The sequence below is a fragment of the Aedes albopictus genome, chromosome 2, assembly GCF_035046485.1.
Source record: "Aedes albopictus strain Foshan chromosome 2, AalbF5, whole genome shotgun sequence".
Classification (NCBI taxonomy): Eukaryota; Metazoa; Arthropoda; class Insecta; order Diptera; family Culicidae; genus Aedes; species Aedes albopictus.
The window spans coordinates 428332367-428340543 of record NC_085137.1 but is presented as its reverse complement, the minus strand read 5'-3'; positions in this window follow the sequence as shown (position 1 = coordinate 428340543).

Genomic DNA, 8177 nt, shown 5'->3' with positions numbered 1-8177 from the left:
TACCGGAATTCTACCAGAAATATATGGAGCAATCCCTAATGAGCATGGAATAATTTCGGAAGGTATCAATGGAGGTTTTTCTGATCGATTTTTTTTACAAAGGAATCTATAAATGACTTTCTGAAGGAAGCTTTGGTCGAATTTCTAAAGAATTTCATAGAAAACTGGAAGAATTTTCATTAAAAAAATCCTTATCCTAAATCCTTAAAGATATTTTTGCAGGAATCACTATACGAATACCAAAGAAAATTTTGGAACTCTGAAGAAACTATGGAAGATAATTCAATAAAATCCTTGGAAACATATCGGGAAGAATCCTTTGACTAATTCCTGAATAAAATTCTTGATAACTTCCTGAAAGACTCCCTGGAGGAATTTCTAAAGGATTTTAAAAACTTCTTAGAGATATTTCAAGGAAAATCTTCAGAAGACTTTATGATTTGAAATTTGTTTTATAGAATCCCTGAAGAAGTTTTTTAAAGAATTTCTAGATAAATTACTGATATGTTTTTTGAAAGATTTTCTGAAGAAAGAAATCCAAACAAATACCTGGTGGAATTTATGAAGGAATTCCTAGAATATTAAATTTGTCTTGGGGAATTGAAAACTAAAAAAAAATACTCACTGGTAGTTTTTTGGGTAAAAACAGCTTGAAAATATTCTGCTAGCTTTGCTAGTTTAAAAGTTTAAGCCCAAAGAAACATTTACTGGAAATAAAAATTGGATGAACTTGAAGAGCATTAGAAATTTTCAGAAAGAAACTAATGGATTTTGCTTTGCTCTTCAAAATACTAAAATAGCTTCTCAAAACAAAACAGCACATTCTTAAAATCGTCTAAAGAAATCTAAATTTTTGAGAATACGAAAGGACGTAAAACACATTGTACGAAGTAGTACAACCGTACGAATAAAACACGGAATTTAGCGGTTACACGAAGTAATTTATTTGTACAACCTTCTTGGCTTACTGCCTAGCACGAACTAACTAAAGCTCCAGAAGGGAGACTTCACCAGATGTGACAATGTTGCCAGTTATTCAATCTCGTTACACACATAATCAATCTTAGATATTGTAAATGATTAAATCTAATTGATAACATTCAAGAAAACAACAGCATCATCCTGTTTCCTTCTAGCCTTAGGCCTTTTCGGCGCCCCTCTGAAGATGACGCCCTTGGCGGGGGCCAACCTGGCCAACCGCACGCTACGGCTCTGAAAACAGTTCAAAACTATAAGCTACGACTTATATATTTTGCAGCTGAACGATTTTGGATAAAAAAAATATATTTATTTCTCGTTTCGCAAAATTCACGGTTTCGTTTATATCACGGTAAAATCACGAAAAACCACTGTATGGACAAAAACCAACGAACGTTTGATTATATTCATCTAACTATCCGTTTATTTCAACCGCATAAAGCACAATTTCGGTAAAATTCTGCCAGATTTCGTAAATCTGACCTTTACGGAATTTTGAAACCTTATCCGATTCATCTGACCATTAAATATACTTTTGACTTATCTTAATGGTCAGATAATAATTTAGAAAACTCCTCTCGCCGTAAATATAGAACAACATTTTCAACTCAAAAAGTTCTGCAAAAGCATACAATTAAAACTATTTTTACAAAGACTTTGTTTAAGATCTATGTTCTCTTTATTTCTAAAATGTGTGATAGAATACTCAAAATGTGTGGAGTTTAATAGTGTTACATGAAGCTAGACTGAATAAATTTCAATAAGAAACTTGCAAACATCTCTAAAAGACAAAGAGTTAACTAGAATCGATCACTAAGGCACCTGTTTTTGACCAAAAAAATGAATAAATACATAAATAAATACATAATACTTGAAAGAAAAACCCTTAAAATTGGCAAGATTAATTGCTACCGGAACGTCACCTCACGATCAATCACGATCACGATCAAGTCTGACTATACATGTCAATGGTTGCTACTCCGTGATTGATCTGAGCTGGTACCAATTGCACTGAGATCCAAATGAATAAGGGCTGGGACACTCCACTTATTCTCAAAGTGCAATTCTAGCAGCTCATACATTTTGAATCAATAAAGGCGCCGGCCACGTCCTTATAGTCAGTTGGGAAGGGAGAGGAATGTTAGAGTGTGCTGGTTGTTGCTACTAAAGACCGAGATCACCTCTGCATCCCCACAACCAGCACGGACTGGGGTATTTGTTAGACGGAAAGGATGGGAGATCTGGGAGTCACCGTTGGGTCGGTGATGCGATCCATGGATAGGGGGTTATTTATAGTGTTCGTAAGGTGATAAGATTGTGTGGTGAATGAGGTGAATAAGGTCAAGAGACACAGCACGCTTTGGTTGCATAACTTGTAGGCGTTATATACACTGTGCTGTGAGTGGAAATTGGAAGGGAGGGAAACGACTTTTTTTCCAATTCGTTTCTGGTCCAAGCGATGGCTATGAACATATGAATATACATGAGTTGTATATGTAGAGAAGAGAGAAAGAGAGAGGAAGTGGATAGAAAGATACAAATAGGATGAAAGGGACGGGCCAGGGATTGAACCCATGACCTTCTGCATACGAATCAGAAGCGGTAGCCACTGGCTTGGTGGTCACGTCACCTAATAAAAACCAACGTGGGCGATAAATTGTATTAAGAAAGTCAGTTCACATTTTCTAAAATGCTGTATGCTATTAAAAAACGTGCTGTTGGGTCGCCAAATTCTATAACAATCAATAGTGGGTCGCAAGCTGAAAAAGTTTGAGAACCCCTGATCTAGTTTACAGAGCCCCATTTTTTAACTTTTACAAAAAACATCAACAAAATTGTTATTATTTGCTTCATTAGAAAGTATACTATAAGAGCTAGAAGAAACTTTTTTGGATATTGTACTGAAATTGAAATGGCATCCAATCGTTAGTGTATTTATAATTTCTGAAACAGTCTATACTCAAAATTTTCTCACACTTCAGGTCCTTTGGCATAAAGTCATTTGGCATAATAGTCATTTGGCATTATAGCCAATTGGCATATTGTTCATTTGGCATAATTCTAAAGAAATGAAAGACTTAAAGACAAATGAAGTTGGATATGGCCAACCGAAGTAATTCGCGGTCATTCTACTGTCGAAGGTCACATATTTTATCTTCATAATTTTTTTTCGCGTGAAAAAGGATTCATTGTAGCTCAGTACCAAAATTCTGAATCCCGACATGTTTAATACAGTTTTGAAAATAACACAGATACATGTTTATCATACATGAAAATGATGAATGCCGTTTCATTTATTGTTATGCCAAACGGCCATTTTGTCAAACGAATGTTCTGCCAGATTATGAAATTTGATCATTATGCCAAAAGACTATGCCAAACCCGATAGAATTAATGTTGTAAATATTTTTCCAATCGAATGCCTTATTTTTTCAATGTCATCATTTTTTCTCGGGTAACGAGGGAAAGAGCTGAGAAGCCGAATGCGACTCAATTCGTTGCTCGATGTCATTTAATTTGAGTCCCGATGCCTTTGGCTCTGGGATGTAGTGAACATCTCCCACATTTGTTTTACTGCAGTGCATATAATCAGAAGGAAAAGCTGAAATGTAATTATACAAAAATATATTCCTTTAAGAGTTCATAGAAATTGCACTGGAAATACCAGAAGTTTCCTCCGATAATTCCTCTAGGAGTTCTTTCGGGAATTCTTCTGGGAGTTCTTCTGGCAAGTTCTGTAGCAGTTTCTCCTGGAATGCTTTTAGGAGTTTGTTTAAGAATTTCTTCTGGGAATTACTCTAGGATTTCTCCAGGAATTCCACCGGGAATTTCTCTACGAGTTGCTTCGGGGATTCTTTACCGATTTTTTTTCGGGAATCGCAATAAAAGTTTCACCGTGACTTTCTCTAAAGTTCTTCCGGGAATTCGAATATCTTCGGCCCGAAGACTTCGCCCAGCCAACAAATTGATTCACTTAACTCTGCTACAACTGTGCTAAGTGAACTCTTATCCGTCCAAACACATTGTATAAGATGCACCAAATATGCTCTATTCGCACAAATTTGGAGGCCATATACGTGCATTTTGAGAAAACCACTTTGAGTTAAACAATTTCAGGCGAGTTCATTTGGCATGTAATATAACTTCTTTTATAACTTTGCTTGGTAATATATACGATTTCATTTTCACATGTTAAAATATAAAAAAAAAGTTCACAAGCTTTGATTTTCTGACCTGCAGCTTATTAATCAGATACCCTACCACTGTGTCATTCAGTGAAAGTTTTGGGACGTGAAATTTAAGCAAATATAAATAATTAGAAGTCTGGTCTGAATGGCCACAAGTACCCGTGTTGGGTGATAAAACTGTCCACTCAAACCCAGCCAACAAATTGGTTGTCATTATTCTATTTCACTACTCAATTATGTGAATATTTATCCGTTCAAAAGGGATTGAATAAAATGCACAGATTTTCTCTATCCATATCAGTTTTGGATGCGAAAACGTGCGCATTGACAATATAATTTGATATACCGTCAAGGCGCCATTCACCGTGTGCCTTCGAATATTTTTTCATTATTTCCATATTATGATTGAATTATATGGCAATTTCCCTTCAATTTTACCAATACAACACTAATGTATTGTAACCATGTCAAAACGCTCATTAGAAACATTTAAAAGTATCATTTTGACACTAAAGTGCGTTTACATGAAGCGGGTTTCTGCTCGTTCACTGCGTTCATAGTGAAAAAACGAAAACTGCGCTAAGGTGATTTAAGCGATAAACTAAATGTAGTAACGTTTTTATTCCACCAAGAAGCAATTAAATTCACATATCAGGTATGTATTTTGCATTACCGAAATAAGTTTAACAAGAAAGTACGATTACTCGTATTTTTTAATTGAAACAAAAAGGCACGGTAAATGGGTACCCTAAAAATCAATGGTCTCCATTCACCGTGCCCCATATTGTTCCATATATCTAGAAAAAATCGAAAATTCGAACATTCGTTTTTCTAATAAAATCTTGCAAGTTATTACTTGAAATAAATTAAAACGAAGAAAATTCCCTTGGCTGTGTTGTTTTGATCATTTTTAAACAAAGTAGAATAAAATTTCTCATACACGGTGAATGGTGACCTACCACGGAATTAGGCGACCCTACTACCCTTTACTAATTGTACTATATCATCAAATTTTGTGAAAAAAATTCTACTTCTGTGGATATTGCTTTAATTTTAACCTATAATGAAGGCAATTAAAAGCGGCACCAACAATGTTTATAAGACTGGTGTCAAATGACAGCCCTTATTTGCCCCAAATCCTCTTAGATCCACGGTGAATGGTGCCTTGACGGTATGTACAATTCTAGACGAATTCATTAGGCGCATTATATAATTTCATATATAACTTGGATTGGCACTTTATATAATTCCTTTTTCACAAACAGCAAAATAACAACATGTTGTGCCAGTCTCTTTGTCAAAAGTGTGAATGTAAGCAAAACCGGTAGTGAAAATTGAAGCAAAGTGAAAAATAGGTTTAGGTGGTTTTGTAATAGTAGTTTACGCAACAAGGTGCAGAATGACGATTTTTACAGCACGAGTCGTACATTTATCCAACGAGGCTTGCCGAGTTGGATAATTACGACGAGTGCTGTAAAAATCGAGTTCTGCACCGAGTTGCGTACAACGTTTTTTGCAAGTTCATAAATTACTGCTTGAACAAAATTTTTCATCAAACTGCATACTGATGCTCATAGCCATGTTTAAGAAAATCTGATCATAGCTGGTTATACTGTGCAGTTGTCACAATTTTTCAAAACTGCATCCAGAAAGCATCAAGAAGTTGATCAAAACTGAAAACAGTGCTGTAATGATTCATTACGCGACGCAAATCAGTGCTGTAATGAACCATTACAGCACTGTTAATTTGGTGCAGGAAAGTAGGCCTTTTCCTGTCAGATTTGCATGAGGTAAAACAGCCTATTACGATGAGAAATTGCAAAAAATATTTATTTATGGTAATATCAGGCTGCAGGCTGTGAAGTTGAATGTATAAACCGTTCGGGAAGCGAGAGTAACATCACAGACAAACAGACGTCTCACTCTACTCACCTCCAATCGTTTCCCTTTTTAACGGTTAATTCAAATATTTTTTAGTTCGCAAATCGGTCGCCCACGGCGCTCGCATCGTTTTCGCTCCTGTTTGACGTTTGCTCACTACCGCCATCTATTCAGTGAGTTTGCGTAGCACAGCATATTTAGCATTGGACTATTATGTTTCGTTACGATGATTTTAACCGCATTTTGTTCCAAGTGATACGTCTGTTTGTCTGTGGTAACATCTACTAAGAAGAGCGCAGCTGCTGATCCGCGATACGGCTGGGTTGATACTTGAACACAGCTGCCCTTGGAGCTGCCAATAGGACAATCAGGTATGTGAATGTAATAACTCTTGCCTGCATCTTTAATTATTTGAATTAAACGATGCACCCAGTGAAATATTTCTAAAAATATTTAATTTCCATCATTCAATGGATCTCCAACCAGATCCGCACCATATAATTTTATTTTTACAGATATGGCCCCATATGTAATCTCACGTTTAAGATTACAATGGAGTGACAAGTGCATTTGAAGTTGTTGAAGAATGTCAACTTGAAATTGTATATTTGTAAACGCAAAGTTGAAATTATTAATATTGCCAAATGAAATCGGATGAAATTGTGGGCTTGGTATACGATTTCACCTAATCTGTTATTGCACCTTATATAATTGCAACTAAATGTGTTCATTAATACAACTTTAGACTAACATCCTTATATGACTTCTGGTTTGCTGGGCGGGAACACCTTTACGAATTTCACCGGGAAGAAGTTCCCCAAGCAATTTCACTACGAGTTGCTCTACATATAAGTTTTTTTTTCTAGAAGTTGCACAGGGTATGGCAAGAGTTTCCTCTGATAAATTACGTTAAGAATTCCCCCGGAAGTTCCTCTAGAAGTTCTTCCGGAAATTCCTCTAAAGTTTCGGGAAAAAATCCAGGAGCTTCCCCGAACGTTCTCCTGGGCGTTCTCCCAGGTATTGTGGATTTACCGACTACTTGTATTCTACCGGTCGCTTTAGTATGACCTCCAAAGTAGCCGTTTTATAAAAAGAGTAACTTAAAAATAATTTTAAACATTTTTATTGTATGCGCTATTCCTCATTACCACTAGCTACTCAGCGACATTCATTTTTTGACAATCAAGTTGATTTTTATATGAAAACGGCTACTTTGTAACGGCTACTTAAGTAACCGGTAGAATACAAGTAGCCGGTAAATCCACAATATTTCTCTACAAGTATTTGAGTTCATTCGGGAATTCCTCTACAAGTTCTTCCGGGAATTTATTCACGAATTTCTTGGGAATTCTTCAATTTGTCCAGAACTTCTCTCAGGAATTTATGTGAGAAATCATCCGGCAAACTCTTTAGGAGAACATCCGGAGTTCATCCGGAAACTTATCTAGGAATAAAAAAAAGACACTACACCGTCTTTAGCCAGAGGCTGCATAGACTGAACATTACTAACACGTGACAACGGACAACACACATAACACCGAGTGGCCCAATGGAGAATGTTCCGTTTGACAAAAAGTTTTCTCCAACTGGAGCGGGAATCGAACCCACACTCCGTGGCTTACGAAGCGCCTAGACGACTGACGCCGCTAACCGCACGGCCACGAAGCCCAAACACCTCTGGTAATTTCTGTACGAGTTCCTTCTTGAATTCCTTTCCGAATTTCTTCGGCAATTTCTCTAGGAGTTCCTCCAGAAATTTTTCCAATTACATTACTAGTTGCTATAAAAGTATTTATGGGAGTTGCACAACGAATGCCCGGAATTTATTCTGAGAATTCTTCTTTGAGTTCCTCCGGCAATTTCTCTAAGAGTTCTTCTAATATTTGTTTCCGGAATTATTCCAGGAGTTTTCCCAATGTTCCTCTAAGAGTTCATCAGGGAATATTTTTAATGTTTATTTTTTTTTTTTTTGAAATTCGTTTAGGACTTCATCCGGGAATTCCTCGAGGTGTACCTACAGGAATGCATCTACTAGTTCCTCCGGGAATTCCTTTAAGATTGATTGATTCAGCTATATTATAGAGACTTTCAGCCCTTGGCTGGTTCGTCTCTCAGATTCCTTTAGGAGTT